The sequence below is a fragment of the Carettochelys insculpta genome, chromosome 33 (assembly GCF_033958435.1).
Source record: "Carettochelys insculpta isolate YL-2023 chromosome 33, ASM3395843v1, whole genome shotgun sequence".
NCBI lineage: Eukaryota > Metazoa > Chordata > Testudines > Carettochelyidae > Carettochelys > Carettochelys insculpta.
Window position 1 is genome coordinate 246,956 of NC_134169.1, and position 16,666 is coordinate 263,621.

The 16,666-nt window shown below is 50.5% G+C and overlaps 3 non-coding genes across 3 annotated transcripts; 1 reads left to right on the forward strand and 2 right to left on the reverse strand.

Moving 5' to 3' along the window:
• Positions 1 to 322: 322 nt before the first annotated feature.
• Positions 323 to 395, reverse strand: TRNAK-CUU (transfer RNA lysine (anticodon CUU)). Its single transcript has one exon. It is a non-coding gene; the product is annotated as a tRNA-Lys (tRNA).
• Positions 396 to 7,125: 6,730 nt separating this feature from the next.
• TRNAC-GCA (transfer RNA cysteine (anticodon GCA)) lies at positions 7,126 to 7,197 on the forward strand. The gene has a single exon. It is a non-coding gene; the product is annotated as a tRNA-Cys (tRNA).
• Positions 7,198 to 16,274: 9,077 nt separating this feature from the next.
• TRNAM-CAU (transfer RNA methionine (anticodon CAU)) lies at positions 16,275 to 16,347 on the reverse strand. Its single transcript has one exon. It is a non-coding gene; the product is annotated as a tRNA-Met (tRNA).
• Positions 16,348 to 16,666: the final 319 nt, after the last annotated feature.

Below are 16,666 nucleotides of genomic sequence, written 5' to 3' on the forward strand. Positions count from 1 at the left end.
CCCGGTGGGGGAGCCCTGGGGGCACTCAGGGGGCTGGCTGACATCTGGTCTCTGGAGGAGCACCTCATGGTATGGCTGCTGCCTGCATGGTCTCAGCTTCCTGATTCAGGGTTTCCAGGTCCTTGCAGCTTTAAGAGCTGATTCCTGCCATGGCAGACCCCACTACTTCCAAGTCGAGGGCTGCAGAATGTCTACACAACTCCTCCTTGTGCTGTCTTTGTTTGTACTAGAGCCAAGGAGAAGAACACACATTTCCTGCCAGAGGCCGGGACAACAGTGAAAACTGTTTGGTAGGCTGAGAACAGTTGTGCAAGAAAGGAAGCGCCCAGCATGGGGCTTGAACCCATGACCCTGAGATTAAGAGTTTCATGCTCTGCCAACTGAGCTAACCAGGCCACAAACAAAATGCTCCATACAGCCTATCACAGAGAAGAAAGAGTCAAATATGCCTGTCAGCTGGGCAAAAGTCAAATGTGTGTGGCAAAGTGCTCACAAGGGCCGGACTCCAGTCTTTGTTATCTGGGCTGCAGGAGGTGAGATGCAAAGAAAACAGGCTGTTGGAGTGAATCTTGACCAAGCCTCTCACTGGTGCTGCGAGCTCTCCCGAACACCTCACACACCTCCGGCAATTTCTGCACAACAAATGAATGCTGACACCATTGATCTCAGCGCAGAGCCGGTGCAGTCAGGAGAACACGTGTCTTTTTCATAAAGACTGAACACACATTTGCAGAGAGTTTTCTGTGGTAAATTGCCTGTTAGTGACTCTCCAGAGAAAGGGGCATTCGTGGCTCACAGACTGTTGTGCTTCACAACAATGGGCGATGGGACGAGAAAGCAGGACCCTGATTCATTCACTCTTCAGTTCCACTGGGGAGGGCAGCACCTTAACCGAGTGTTTTCCCTGCCTTCAATTTGCTCATCATCAGCTGGATCAGGCTCTGACCTGCCCCAGGTGAACGTCGGTCGTCCAGCGCAGTTAGTCAAGAGGGAAGGAGAACGGGACAAAGAGGCTCCTTCTCATGCTCATTTTCCTCACCCTGATTCCTCTCCAGCCTCATGGGCAGAGCGGAGGAAGGAGACTCCCTGTGGGGAAGCCCCGGGGGTGTCTGAGATGGCCCCAGCCCTGCAGCCTGTCCCACATGGCTGGTGTCAGGGACCCTCTATGAGGTCATCACCTTCCAACTTCTTTTAACCAATCGGCTGAGGTGCTGTAAAAGGCCCTTGTGATGTCACTCCCACACCTGCCCCTGGCCAGCAGGGCTCATGTCCTGCCCCTGGCAGCCCCTTTGCATGGCTGAGCTGCTACCCCTGTGTCACCCCCACTCTCTCAGGGAGATTCTGGGGCTCTAGCCGGCTGCTCATGGGAACACCAGAGGCTGCTCTGTGCCACAGGCTCTTTGCAGAGATCATCTCATCTGACGCCCCTGCAGATCACAGGTCTCCTGCATGGTGCAGTCGGGAGTGTGGCACCAAAGCGCACACCAGACAGGCACTTGGTCTGCACTGGAAGGCGCCCAGGGCTAGAGAAAGCCCCACGCCCCTGGGGTTTTTGGAGGACATTAATGCAGTGACTGGAAGAGAAAGGACCCAAAGTCCACACTTGTGGGTCTGTATCATAATTCACTTGCAGAACATCTCTGTGCTCAGGTCTGCACATTTCACCGTTTTATTTCTCTCTCAAGTTTAAATTTAATTCTTTGAGCAGTGAGTTCTACAATCCCTGATCTGGCCAGAGTAATGACCAATAGATAGATAGATACATAGACACCAAACATCAATCAATCAATCTATCGAACTGGGAATACAGCTACAAATCATAAAATTCCTTCCCTTTAATTTTAGTTAAATTGAATTCCCCTTTAATTGCAGCAAGGGAGGTTGGAGATTAGGAGATATTTTCCTGTCAGGGCAGTTAAGCACTGGAATAAATTGCCTCGGGTAAAGGCAAAATCTCCATCTTTGGAGATATTTTAGAATTTGGATAAATATAAAGAAGGAAACTTCTTACATTGGTCCCCACTTTTCTTCCCTGAAATTAGCAGCTCCCCTACAACCGTCTCATGTGATCAGACCTGACAGAAATGTCAGTGATGTTCATATATATAAAAAACCCATTTGGGTGTATGTAAGAAAATAAGTCTGCAGAAAGGAAAAACTGAGAAGCAGTAACAGATTTCATCATTTTTAATGAGGTGGATGAGCCTGACACCCAGCAGCTGACTGGGCTCTGCCCCTCTTATGAAATTTCATAAGACTTAAGACTTTGGATCTTCTGTGCCCTGCTTCTTGGCCTGGGAGTCTCAACTCTTCTCTTTAGTGGCCAACACATCCCCTGCAGGCCCTGGGGGAGGTAGGGAAGGGGGAAATCACATATGCAGGAATCACCCCTGTGTTTCCCATTGGCCAGGAAGGGGGAACCACAGCCAATAGGAAGAGGTGGGTTGTGTGTTCAAAATGTCACGATGTGTATGGAGCCACTTTCCCCTCGCCCCCAGGAGCTGCTGATAGTGGGAGCTGAAACTGCTTTACCCCACTGCACCACCCCATGGCTGCACCAGAGTTTGATATGCCCCCAATCTACGCTGCTGCACAAGGGATACTGCTGCTACCCAATGCCCTGCAGCCCCTGGAGGATTTGCTGGAGTCACAGGACTGTCTAGGCTGAGTCTCTGAGCCTGTATATCAGGTCTGGCATCCCCAGGGCCTCTCTGTTCCCTGGCAGCATGGCCCACACAGCACAGAAGGAACACAGGGCTGGGACTGGGGACTCATGTGTCCAGCTCCCATTGCAATGAATTAAATGAATTGGGAAATGCTGAGGTGCCCTGTGCAGCTGTGCAGTCAGCATTTGGGTAAGGATGGCCCTGCCACCGTCTATTTTGCTGGCAGGGAGCAATCTAGAGCCCTGATGGGAGGAGATTCCAGCATACACATGTGGTGAGGCTGGCCAGCCTGTTGGGAAGGGGCTTTGGCCATCTCCATCCCTCCTCTCGCTTGGCTACTTCCTTCACCTGACTGAGAAGGACTTGGGCCCTGGACACAGCCTGGCCAGCCTTTCCCCATCCCAGGAGATGATGTTCATCACAAGGTTCTTGTCCTGTCCCCACTCTGTTGACCTGACCAACAAAATTCTTGCTGTCCAAGAACACCCTACCAGACCCTGGGTCTCCAGTCCATGTGGCAGAGGAAGGCTTTATGGTCACTACCTCTACATAAGGGACAGGCTTCCTAGTGGGTCTGGAGAAGGTGAGGCTGGGGCTTGCCTGGACCCAGCCACCCAAAGCACAAAGCCAGCCCCCAAGAAGCTCACACTGCACCACACACCTCCCACATGAAGGGCAGTAGGAGCACCTGCCAAGTGGCACCTGCCCTCCACAGCAGTTTCAGGAGTTTTCTTTAATCTCCGTTTCCTCCCCAGTTCTGCTGGCCTCAAAGCTCTGGGAATCAGGGAAGTGAGAAACACAGGAGACCACTGCCCCAGCCAATCATGGTCCCCAGCACTTCTGTAGAGGTTGTTGTGGAACTCTGGAAATCCTCTTCAGTGACATTCAAGTGTCTAAGTGTCTGGCTGTTCTACACAAGTGGTTCAGAGACGTTCAGGGGGGTGGGACTTCATTCTCCTGCTGGTGTGGGTTGATGAGCAGCAAGTACAAATCTTGTGAATGTCTTTGGGTTGCAACCTTTCCTCAAGAAGTGAGACTGAGTCTTCCCCCCCCCGACACTCCCTTCCTTCCCTTGGAGGTGGTGGGATTAGAAACCTTCCAGGGCTCTGCTTTCTGAGTTTTCAGCTCTAAGCTACTGGATGAGGAAGAGAGCGGCCAGGCCGGTGGGTTGCTGAACCAGGGGACAGGACAGACCAGCAGGAACTGGTGGAGTGACAACAAAGTCCACAACTAGCTTAACTGTTTTCCTTCCAACAAAGCCCAGAGACGGTTTCTCATGCCACTGGTGGGGGAAGATGGTGGAGCTGTGGAGGGTCCCCGTCCCCCTAGTAAAACAGTGGCTGGCTCAATGGGAGGAGAAGACAGGAGGGTTTCAGCCACAGCAGTGGCCTCCCTAAGAGGAAATCAGGTAAACATAGAAGCAAGACCCCTTTGGCTTCACGAAAGGGGAGGGCTTTGAACCAGTGGGGGATGCAGGCCAATTACTGGGAGGTTCCCAAAAAGCTGAGATAATGGAGGAGACATTCTGGTGGGACTCAATTAGCCAGCAGGAGGAAAAAGCCCTCACTCAGGTGCACCTGTGGATAAGAAAACCAAGACCCTGGACAAAGAGAGATTTCCAGGTAACTGCTGTGCTACCAGGAGGTCCCACATTGACCTGAACTGCGATAGAAAGTTTCAGAGCTCTAAATGCTGTCCACTTCACCCTGAGACCTGCCGTTTGAATCTTTTCTGGGCACCTGTGACTCTTCATTGACTGGCACCCTGCACTCCTTGGCCAGCCAGATTGTCATGGGCACATTCCTTCTGAGAAAGGTAGAGTTGCCTCCACAGAGAAACAAAACTCTCACCATTTACCACTGGTAAAGAGGGGCAGAGCTCAGAGGTGGAGCATTTGACTGCAGCTGAAGAGGGGCTCCATTTCAGGTGGTTTTCTTCAGGAAAATATATTTTCATTTCTATCTCCAGAACATTCAATTTTTGTCCTGCATGTTTGCAATGAACTTCAACTCTTAAAATTTTCCTCTGCAAATGTGCCAGCACTGAGGAAATCTGTCCCTCAGCTGAGATCAGTTCCCAGCCTGCAAGGCTCAGGTTTCTGTTCCCATCAAACACACAAATGGTGGCTGAAGAAAGGACCAACACAGCAGAGAAAAGGCCCTGACAGATCCCAGCTGCAGAGCACTATGCACTGGCCCAAAGGCCCCAAAGCATGACATGAACGAGCCAGGTTAACCCCAGACCCTCAGCCAGGGTCAGGAACTTGCCTTGAGAATGAAAGAATGAGCAGTCCATGCAGTGACTCCTGCCCCAAAGACTCATTTATGAGTAAACCCTGGGGCTCCCAGAGAGGCCAGAGTGAAGAGGAAGAGGGGTTTCTTACCTGGAACAGCTGCCTGGCATGTCCCCTGCTGCTCAGATAGGCCACAAAAAAGAACCTAGGTCAGAACAAACACAGAGAGCAAAAAACCACATGAAGAGACCACAACTTTCAGTCCTCAGAATGCACCAAACCAATCCTCCCAACACAGGCTTGCAAGGATTAAGGTGGCCAGCAAGGCTGAATCACTGCCCAGGCTGCACCTGCAGGAAGAAGCTGGGAGCAGAGATTGTCAGCAGGAGCAGATGGGGCTATAAATCAAGGATGGAAGCTGAAAAGACAGAGGCTGCTGGAAAAGGGCAGCCCCTTGTAGGGCTGAGGGTTCAGTCAAGGGGCTCAGAAAGAGCTACAAGTGGTAACTTGACCCTATCACTGTTGAACATGAATTAGGGTAAACAGGTCTGCCAGGCTGGTCCAGGGTTGGTCTGAGACTGCCCAGAACCCAGCAAGGGTTTCCTACAAATTTCCTACACCTCATTAGCATAAGGTCACATGATTTGGAGTCCAGAAGATGCTCTTCCAGACTCCTGAACATCAGGTAGAAGCTGGGACCCTGAAAATTTTTGGGAAGAAGGGGCCTCTGGAAGGGCTCCCTGGGCCACACTTCTACATGGCATTTTGGAGTCCAGAAGGTGATGTAATGCTAATGAGGCACAGGGAATTTGCATCCATACCTCATTAGCATCTTTCGCTCCGTGTATTAGCATGCCACTTCCAAAGGAAGTGGCTTGTGTAAAAACGGCCTATCAGTCACCCTTTCGAGTAACTCAGGAACATTCGGGGGAAAAAAGCCCCAACTTTAACCCAAACTGAAATGTTTCACGGATTCCCAATTTTTCTACCTAACTTCAGAACAAGCAATTACTGTTAAAATTAACAGATATTACAAGCGTAGAGGTATTTGTCGAGTGCACCCTATACTTGCAATAGATTTATTTCAAAATATGAAAGAAACATCTTTAAAAAAAAAAAAAAACTTTGATATTTGCAAAGGGTCCTCATTCCAGGCAAGGTCACATTGACATTAAGGATTGTTATGCATGATGATTTAGTGTTAAATACTATGAGAAGTCCTACAAGGCTCTGGTTCCCACTGAAACACAGAAAACAGAATGGATTTTAAACTAAGAGGGGCTAAAACCCCAAAAGCAGCTCAGTTATGGACACAACATTTTAAGGATTGTTAAGTGTCCTGATTTACTTTATAATCCTACAAGAAGGTCATTCAGGGCTCTAATTTCCAATGAAACAGGAAAAAAATGGACTTTAAGCCAAAAGGAAAAAATAGGCCAAAGAAAAAAGCCCAGTTGTGCAGGCATCTTAACTACCCGCACGTCTCACTCCCCTTCCCTTCATCTGCAGTCAAGTGTTCCACCACTGAGCCGGGCTCTCTATCACTGGAATATGGTGAGAGGTTTGTTATTATGTAGAGGCCGCTCCAGCTTTCCTAGCAGCAACGTGCCTCTGACTATATGACTGGGAAAGGGATTGTTGGAAATTGTGCTGCCAGACCAGTTTAAAAGGTGTGTGACGTTGTGAAAGTGTTGAACCCCAAACTCTACATGGATTAAATGTCACTGGTACGGGCATGTTCAATGCATCCCAGCACCTTCTTACTGAAAACAGTGCGCTCATATTGTCACGAGGGCTGACATGTTAGCACTGCAAAAGATCTGCTGTCCTGCTCCTCAGGGAACCAGGCTGCTGGGTCACCACCTGTGCCAGGTAGAGAAGTGACTGACACTGACCGCAAACCCAACTATATCTGATTGATTGGTGGGTGTCCTGCAGTAGGTTTTTTCCTCGTTCTTTGTAACCACTGATGTTGCTTCAAGTGGCTGGGAGAGAACTGTCCCACGTATGCCGGTAATCTGCCCCACTGAGGGGCTGTAACTCTGAGTAGGAGAAGCCAGGTCAGCAGGGGACAAGCTGTAACATGCACAGGGAGAAATAAAGTTTCATCAAACCCCGTCTGTGCCTTTGTGAAACCACTCTGGGTTCAGGGAGGGAAAGGAGGTGGGAAAACAGTTTGTTCTGCAGGATACTCAAGATCAATGACTAAAAAGGGGTCTTGGGTAAGGGAGTGTAGCTCAGTGGTAGAGCATTTGACTGCAGATCAAGAGGCCCTTGGTTCAAATCCAAGCACTCCCTTTGAAAGACGGTTATTGATCTCCTTGTTTCTGACACACTCTGGTTTTCTAATCTATGGGAATTCTTTAAACGAAGCTGAAGCCTCAACAATTGCTAGTGTTGACACACATAAATCTTGCAAACCTGTCCCTTAGCTGGCAGTAGATAGTGACATGAGCAATATTGGGCCTAATACCTATGAAGAGGTTCTTGTCCCTGGTTAATGAAATGTATCACATTCAGGCCTGTGTATCTGTGAAGCTTTAAGTGCATGTAGAGAGGATGTTGATTACTCTGTGAGTTCACAGCCAGGGCTATTGAGTCCTCCCCCACCCACATCCTCCTCTACAATCACCACCAGCCTTTCCAGTCTCTCCTTCTCCACCAGTTCTCTCCAGGCTGGTCACTTTCAGAGACAAATGAACCTGCCTCCTCACTCTGGAGTTGCAGCGAGAAGGGCAGAGATGGACGTCTGACGAGGAGAGCAGGGGAAGTGGAGCGGGAAGCAGTGTCCTGAGAGGTGACAGAGCTGGAGGGGGGCGAGGAGGGCAGGGGAGCAGCCTGCCAAGAGTCAGAGGTGCTCAGAAAGGGCTTAAACTGCAGGTTCCATGGTGCAATGATTGGCACTCAGCACTCTGAGCTCAGCTCTCAGGGGGACCTGTGTGTGGTTTATGATACATCTCTGTCAGGGCTGGGCTTCTTTCTCCCCAGCTGCCCCTGCGTGAGGGCTTCTCCCTCCTGCCTGCTGAATTGGTTCCCCTGCAGCTAGGTCTCTGCTTGGGCTGGTTCACCAACGTTTCTGCGATACATTGGGGCCCCAGCAATGTCCTGTCTGGTTGGAGATACAGGAGGACCTGTGGCTGGTGCTGCAGACTGACCTGTTGCTGTCAGAGGCAGAGTGGGGAGTGTGACATTCACTCCCTCAGGGCAATGATCTGCCCCTTCCCCAGCTCTGCACAGCCCAGCCCAGCCTAGGAGCTGGGAGAGACCACAGCCCCTGAGTCAGCTGTGGGGACAGACCCTTCCCTTTCAAGCAACTGGCCATGTCCCTGTCTGCAGCTGAGTCACAACCGCCCTTTTGCCTGTGCCTGGTTGAAGCACCATATCCCCCAGGTGTGTTTGAGTCCCTGCTCAGCTGGGGTGAGTGTGGCACTGTGGGGCTGACACAGGGGACAGGCTGGGCTCTATGGGGGATAGTTTAACCGTCCCACCCCACCCTTACACCGTTAGGTTGTGCTTGGAGTCTGCCCAGCAGAGGAGCTGGAACCCAGCAGGGCCAGGCATGGTGTGTGTAGGTGTATAGGCTGTCTTGGAACCAGAGGTTGGTGAGCCTGAGTTCCCCCAACAGCCACTGATGGAGTAGCATAGACTGGGCTTGTGGCAGGGAAAAAGGGGACTGCCTGGTGCACTGGGGGAGTGGCAGAGAATTGAAGGGCCTTTAGCCCAGAAGATGGGAAATGCCAAGTTATCCAAAACACAGCTGAGTCGCACGCTGGGCATTGGTGGCCTCTGCCAGCAAGTGGTCCTACCTCAGTGAACAGGAGGGGGTGTAGTCACTGGCAGGAGCTGCATCCTGCAGAGCTAATGCCTTGGCTGAGCCATATACTGGAAAGCAACTGCTCCATCACACTGAAAAAATGAACAGAAGGAAAATAAGAATGAGAATCAGAAGAATAAGAAAAAAGTAAGAATAGATAAATAAATAATCATCATAATAAATAAATAAGAAGAAAAAACCCTCAAAGACAATCTGGAAGAAGCAGATGAAGGGCTTATCTGGGATTTGAACACAAGACTTCTGGCACCATAAGGGAGTGTCATACCCCCAGACCAAAAGCACCTTTTTAGAAGGTGTGTAGTGAATGTGCTCGAGGACCAGGTTTGAACAAATAGCCAGTGCTCTGATAAGTACCGCACCTAACTTCACCTTTCCAAGGTCATTTCCAAGGTCTCTTCACAGCTCTGAAGCTAGAAACCAACTTCACACTCTGAACAAATCACAAACCACAGTGTGGGGGAGAAAAACATCAGGAAACACGCAGTCAAGGAGAGCAGCAAACACAGTTTGGGGGGACCATCAGGGAGTTCAGCTCAAGACTTCTTGTGCTCTGAGTAACACTCGGCCTTGCAAAACACCCAGGCTGTGGAGGAAAAACAAACATCGTTTCTCACACCAACTCCACCTGATTTCACCTTGCCAAACCTTTCCCCACACTCCCTCCTGCCAGGAGGGAGATTCACACACCCTGATCTGGGTGGACTGGTGGTGCTGGGCTTAGTCCTTCACAGCCCCTTTACCTGCCTCTTCTGTATGACTCTACCCAGCACAAGCCAAGATTTCCCTGCTGCCTTTCAGGATGCAAACACCAGCAAAGCTGGACAGGTGTTGGGGCTGGCAGGGAATCGGGTGTGGGTTCTTGGTGTCCTCTGTGCTGCTGGGACTGTCACCTACCTGCTCTCACAGATTTGCTGAGCTTCATGGGCAGGTGCTGTACATGCAACAGGGACGGTTTTGTGCACTGCAAAAGTCTGCAGCTTGCTCATTTTTTGGCGGATGATCATTCAGAGTCTATCAAATGTGTCACATTCAGCCGAATGGTGTCTGCACACTTTGGAAATGTGTGTGCAGACAGGATGTCAGTTCCTCTGGGAATTCACAGCCAGGGCTATTATGTCTTCCTTCAGCCAGATATTCCTCTCCAATCACCCCCGACTTTTCCAATCTCTGCATCTCTGTTATTTGTCTCCAGCTGCTTATTGTAAAAGGAGAATGGCCCTATCTCGTCACTCTGGGGCCTTCAGAGAAATGTGGCCCTGCAGCCAGTTGGGGTCAGAAGCGAGAAGCACAGAAGCACCAGGGATGGCTGTGCTGGTGGAAGGGGAAATGCATTCAGGTACAATGACGGGTTGCAGAATTCAAACAGCAACCCGGCTTCCAGCACACGGGGGTGGGGGGATTGGGGCTCTCTATGCGTAGCCTTTTGCAATGGCACAAGAGAGCACCATGAACAACTCCCCTCCCCCAGGGAGGGAAAGGGAAAGGCTGTGACCAGGACGGTGGATTTGAAAGAGGAAGTCAGGGCCATGGATCAGGGGAAGGGCTGGGATGCAGATCTCAGACCCCTTCCCCAAATATATCTATCTACCCCTGCTGTGACACTGTGTTCTGCTATAGGTGTCTGGCTGCCTCCAGCATGGGCTGAGCTCAGGGGCACTTGGTTCTCCCTCTCAGTGCATCCCAGGGCCAATTTGGGGCAGGGCTGGGTGCGGTGCTGTGTCTGAGGGCCTGTTCCCTGTCAGCTGTGGGCTTGTTCAACTGCTCAGGAGAGATTCCAATGTCACTCAGCTGATTAGCAGAGTGCTCACCGCTGAGGCTTTGGTTTCCATTGGTGGTGGTACACATTGGTGGCTAGTTCAGAGCATATGAAATTTATTCCACATGAGGCTGGAAAAGGCTGGAGGGACCATTGTCTGTGGGTGTCCAGCCTGACTAAGGGAGGGCTGTTCAGTGTGTGCTGGGCCTCACTGAGCGTTTGGGGAAGGCCAGCTGGGGATGCTGAGCTGGGTGTGCAGCTGGGCTTGTTGGGTAACATCACAGTGGTTTTCTTTTCTGAGGTGTGGTGCTTTTTGTGGGGGTAACTCTTATCCCCACCACACATCTGATGCAGGGGCCATTGCTTTTTGTGCCAAAGCATGTGGCTGGGATCTGGCACTCAGGATCCTTTCCGCGAATATACATGTTCCCGTCTCATCACACACATCTGACCCTCTTCCACTTAAAACCCTGGAGCCTTCACTTTGCTTGGCAGGTATCTCAAACTGCTTGCATATGTGGGGTGTTACCTGGTTAGACGAGAGTCCGTTCCATGTCTATATTCTCCCGCTGCTGGTTTTCCTCTCCCCCAAGAGCCCTGTGTTGTCAGCCTGCAAATGTATCTCTTTTCTCCAAGGTTGGCTTCCCTCTTACTACAATGAGGCACTACAAAATTGACCTGAACTCATTTAACCTCATTTTTTAGTGCAGACATACCCAGAGGCACTTGAACCGGGCTGAATGGGATTTCTTGCACGTGTTGAGGAGCACAGTCTGAACAGCGTCATCTCTGGGTGCGCCTGACAGAACAGAAAGGGGATGTGCAAAGAAAGAGATGAAGTGTTTCCATCCGCTTTCAACTGGGGGGCACTTTTGCATGCCTGGCCAACATGAGAGCCCAGTGGGCAACACAATCTGCACTGGCCTCTTTGGCTTCTCCCCTGAAACACCATCCGCTTGGGAGGCACTCGCCCTGACACGTGCAGAGGGGCCTCCCTGGACAGTGCGGCAGCTTCCAACTGCCCTTTAATAACTCAGTTGGCAGAGCCCAAGACGATAGGGAATGTTCACCAAGTTATCCTCAAGTGGTTGGTTGAACTCCAGTTCGAAGGAGCACGTCCCTTTTCATCCGCTTTGCCAAACAAAAGAAGAAAGGAAACACACACTGACGCTGTGACCGAGCAGACAATGACAGTCCAGGAAAAGGCAGCTGTCATCTCCCGAAAGCAGCCAAATATCTGCTTCTCCAGAGTGAGAAAGGTCTCTGGCGAAGTCTGGGATTAGGCCCAAGACCTTTAGAGCTTCAGCACAACACTTGTCCAGCTGAGGTACTTTGCCAGCTGCTCTGCAGCCTCTACCACTGCCGCTTCTCGAGCTCAGCCGTAGTGCACGAGAAAGAAGCTCTTCCCTGTGGCCCTTGCAGGCAAGCTGAGTGTTGCCAGCTCCCCTCAGCTTGACCCGCTTCTTTGCCCCATTCCCACCTTCCTTCCCAGGTTGACCCAGTAGATGAAGAAGGAGCAGCTGGCAGGGCAGAAGGGGGAACTGCAGAGAACCACAGGCCGTGTTTCTGCCCGTTTTTGATTCGGGCTCCTTTTGCATGTCAAGCGCACATCACAAGCCCCTCTGCTGGTGAGGTCTTTCACCCCAGCTCTGAAATGCCATTTGTTTTTGTGGCATTTGTCCTGAGAGGTGCCCGTGACGGCCTGCTGGAAAGTCAAGCGCTGGTGTGGGAGAGGTGAACGTCTCCTGTCTCCTTTGCCAGCCAGAACCATCAGTGATTTCGGGTCCCCTTTTCCTGCTCTGAAGAGTGGCTGTGCTGCTGTTGAGGGAGCACACAAGGGATGCTTTTGGGATCATCATCATCCTCATCAAGAACCACCATTGGCTCAGCACCTGTTGGTGTCCTATGCCTGTCTCACTATTTCCTTCCATCTTTCCCTGTCCAATGAGGAGTCGCTTCATTTTTGTAGCCCAGCTCTGCACCAATCTGCTTTGTCATCTACCCATTCTCTGTGGGCTCTGTCTCTCCGTGTTGAACCTTCCCTTATGCCTAATACCAGGCTCTTGGTTTTCAATTCATCATTCATTCTGCAGATATGCCCGAACAGCTGTATCTTCCCTTGTACAGATTCTCTTTTGGCTGTACCTTCCTGTAGAATTCCCCCTTCGCGAGTTTCCGCAGCAATCCTATTCTCCGGAGCTTTCTACTACAACTCCTCTCAAAGGCCAGTAGCCTTCCCTTTGAATCTTTCATTATCACCTGTGTCCCACATACGCACAACATGCTGCTCAGTACATGTTTTGGGAGGAAGGGAACTTTGAGGTTTGGGCTGTGAGGATTATGCAAATGAGGTGTTGCGTATGCAATACAGCACCTCATTGTAATTCACAGAGCTGACTCATTTACATGTCCCCTTCCCAGGAGGTGGCTAGTACAGATGAGGCCCAGCTGTGGCCTCACCAATTCCGGAACAAGGGGGAGATAATAAACTGTGAAGATCTGCTATAAACTCTTCTGCCAAGGCCCCAATGCTTTTAGCCTCCCTGGCTCCAAGGGCACGATGTTGACTCACCTCCCTCCACCATTGCTGAGCCCCTCAGCCCCAACGTCATAACAAGGCTAAAGAAAGGGTGTGTCAGGAGTGGGATTTGAACCCACATCTCTCTACAGAGACCAGATTACAATAAGCAGCCGCCAAAGAATTAACAGAAATGCAGAAACTGGGGAGCTTGGTGATACTTGTGTATGAATATCTGGCTGAGGAAGCACATAATGGCCCTGTGTGTGAATTCCCAGACTAATTGACATCCTCTCGATACACACATTTGCAAAGTGTGCAGATACCTTGTCGCTGAATGTGATACATTTGATAGACGATGAATGAGCACCTCCTTATAGAAAGGAGACCCAAAACTCCTCATATCAGTATCAACTGTCAGTTTCCCTGTGGAGCCAGATTTCAGCTGTGGAATGGGTTTGCTTGGTTTACATGCAACAGCTCTGGCAAACGTTGATGGTTCATCTCCATTTTAAGAATCCCCACACAATAGAAACCCAAAGTGCATTGAGAAAGGTGAAACAACTATTGTCATTCAAGTAGTTGCCTTTTAAGTTGGGGGGACAGGGAATGGATTTGAAATAAGACCACTTGGTCTGAAGTCAAAAACTCTACCACTGACCTACACCCACGTTTCACTCTTGCTTCTGTTACTGACCTTCAGGTCCCTGTAGGACAAACCCTTCTTTTGCAGGCTGCTTTTTCTGTCCCAAGCCAGAGTGGTGTTACAAATGGGGTTTGATTAAACTTTCTTTCTCCAGGTGCACACCACAGCTTCCCCCCACTGACCTGGCTTCTCCCACTCACTTTCATGGGCAGAGACCCGCTTCATCAGATGCATTTCTTAACGATACAGGCTAACACCATGACCTCTCTGATAGTGATACATCAACGTTTGTTTGTGCATTTTCCTATAGAAATGCATTTGCGACTTTGCAAGGCTGATGGAAAGCAGAGCGTTTTCCATCGAAGACTGGCCTATTCCTCATCTTGAGCCTTGTGAAGTAAAGCTGAGGCAATGGAATGGGGCTGAATGGCATTTCTGGAATGTAGGTTTTTTGAGTGCATTGGCCAGTTTGGACTCTCAGCTTTCTCTTTCCTCATCAAGGATCCTTTAGCTAAAGAAAGATTGGCCACAGACTGATAGATGGAAAGATCTGAGCTGTCTACCAACCTGGGTCTGTGGCTGTTCCCTCAGGATCAGATGAATACTTTTGTACGGTGGAATTGGTTTCAAACAGCCACTCATCGGAAAAGTCCATGTTTTGGGGGGTGAAATAAGGATAAAACACAGAAGGAGACAGCTTGTGTGATTTTTTGATAGCTAGTGTGGTGATAGAGTTATGTTCCCTTTTGCGGCTGGTTTCCTACAACTTCTGGGAGACTAACTACTGCTTTTGGGGTCCAGGCTGACTATTTCTCAGCAGTTCTGATTTTGATATTTTCAGTTGTGACCCACTAAGGCACAGGGATGGACACCTTTTGCTTTTCTGCCTGCTGTTAACAAGATGGAGGCCCACCCAGGAGATGAGAAAGGAAGAGCTAGAGCACTGATGTAGGAAGAAGGAATGCCATCGCATTCTTTGGGGAACTCAGAAATGAATGCCATGACCTTTCCCATTGAACACGAGCATTTCGACTGGCTCCCCACCTTTTGGAGTGAGCTGAGACATCAGCCAAGCAAACGTATGGCTCTGGGGTCTTCCGTAGACCAGAGTCTCAGATGCAGGGAAGGATCCTTATATTTTGGGAAGGGGTACAGAGTCCTGGCTCCAGCCATGATCCCAGAATGAAGTGTGTCATGGGGATTAACGTTAGCCCCCAGAACAAGCACCGCACCTCAGAAGAGAATGTCAATTTTATGGAACCCGACAATCTCAGGAGCACACCCAGCTCAGGATCCCCATCTGGACTTACACAACCTCCCTGGCCCAGCACATGGTGAGCAGCCTTTTCTCAGCCTAGTGGGACACCCAGAGACTATGTTCCCTCTTAGCTTCTCCAGCCGTGTGTGGGATAATTTCTATTTGCACTGAGATATGTACAAATGGGCCTCACCAATAGCAGCAAATAGTTGTCTGAGCACCTTTGGAATCTCTCCTGAGCAGCTGCTCAAGTGCACAGCTGACAGGGAACATGGCCACAGACACAGGGCCACACCCAGCTCTGCCCTGCCCTGCCCGGCTTCACTCAAGCATACGGTGACTTAGCTCCCTGGGCTGCACTGAGTGATGGAACAGACTGGTGGCAGGGGCCTGATGACCTCCCAGCTGTAGGCAGATCACTCTCGTGGTCCCTGAGCAAAGCCCACGCTAGAGGCAGACACACAGCTTAAGCGGAAGAGTATCATATGGGGGCAAACAGCCCATATCTGAGGAAGGGTCTGAGTCCTGCATTCTGGCCACACACTCCAGCACAAAGGTCCCTGCATGAAGCGTGTTGCTGACATAAGGGTTAGGTGAGCAACAGAGGGGCCAACTCTGTATACCGACGAGGGAGCAATCGCACCACCCGTCACAGAGGGAGCACTCTGCATTTGGGAGCTGCCTTCCAGGACTGGGGGAGATCACGTAGGCAGTGGAGGGGAGGGACGGGACTGGATAACATTGGTGTTTATCCCACTGCCTCCCACAGGCTAAGCTCACACTCTGCCACATGAGCTAATTCCCCTGCTGAGGTGCAGCCGCCCTGACCCACCCACCCTGTTCCAGAGCCTGCAATGTCCCTGCAGCTGCCTGAGGCTCCTCTCCGAAAGGGACACTTGTGAGCCTGTCTGTCAAGTGCTGGCTAGCTGTGCTGCTCAGTGTGCTGCCAATGACAGCAGGGCAGCCCCGCCTATGGGGGAGGAGAGGGGCAGTTACACAGGGCCCAGCATTTCAGTCCCCAGTAAAGGACTCCTTGTCTCACAGGCTTTTGCCCATCAAATTCTAGTGACAGTTTGGTGCCAGAATGCAGCCCCAACTCCTGGGAAATGCTGCCCATGAAAAAATGTTCTGGCACAAAGTACTAAAGACAGGCCAGGTCCCCCACAATACAGAGAAGGAAAAGGAAATGGGAGTCAGGGCTTGGTCTTTCCAGCTGCAGTCAAGAGTCAGGAAAGGACAGGAAGAGTACATGTCTTAGTCAAACCTGTGTGGGTGTGTTTGGTGGGTGAGAGGGGATCCAGAAAGCACTCTACTCCCCATGGGATTTCCTTCAGAAAAGCTGAAGCAGGAAGCAAAACCAATTGCCTTCTCTGAGGCTTGAACTCAGGACCTTCAGATTATGAGACTGATGCACTACCAGCTGTGCTAAGAAGGCACCAGAGGACCTGAGCCCCCAGGTATGTGGGACCCTCTGGAGCAGTGATACAGATGAAAATATAAGGAATGAAAAATGAGTTTCTTCCTTCTAACTTTACTGACTTTGAGCCTTGTTGTTTGCAGTGCTGGTTTATCCTCATTCATCTCGGGACATGAGAAAGATGGGGCTGACCTATTATCTTCTTTCGGGTACCCAACCAAGTGATAGTTCCTCTTTCTCGTAATGGAGAAGCTAGTAGTCACCCAATGACATTAAAGGAAGCAGGGCTGAAACAAATACAAACAAAAGGAAGTATCTCTTCACTCAGTACACAGCC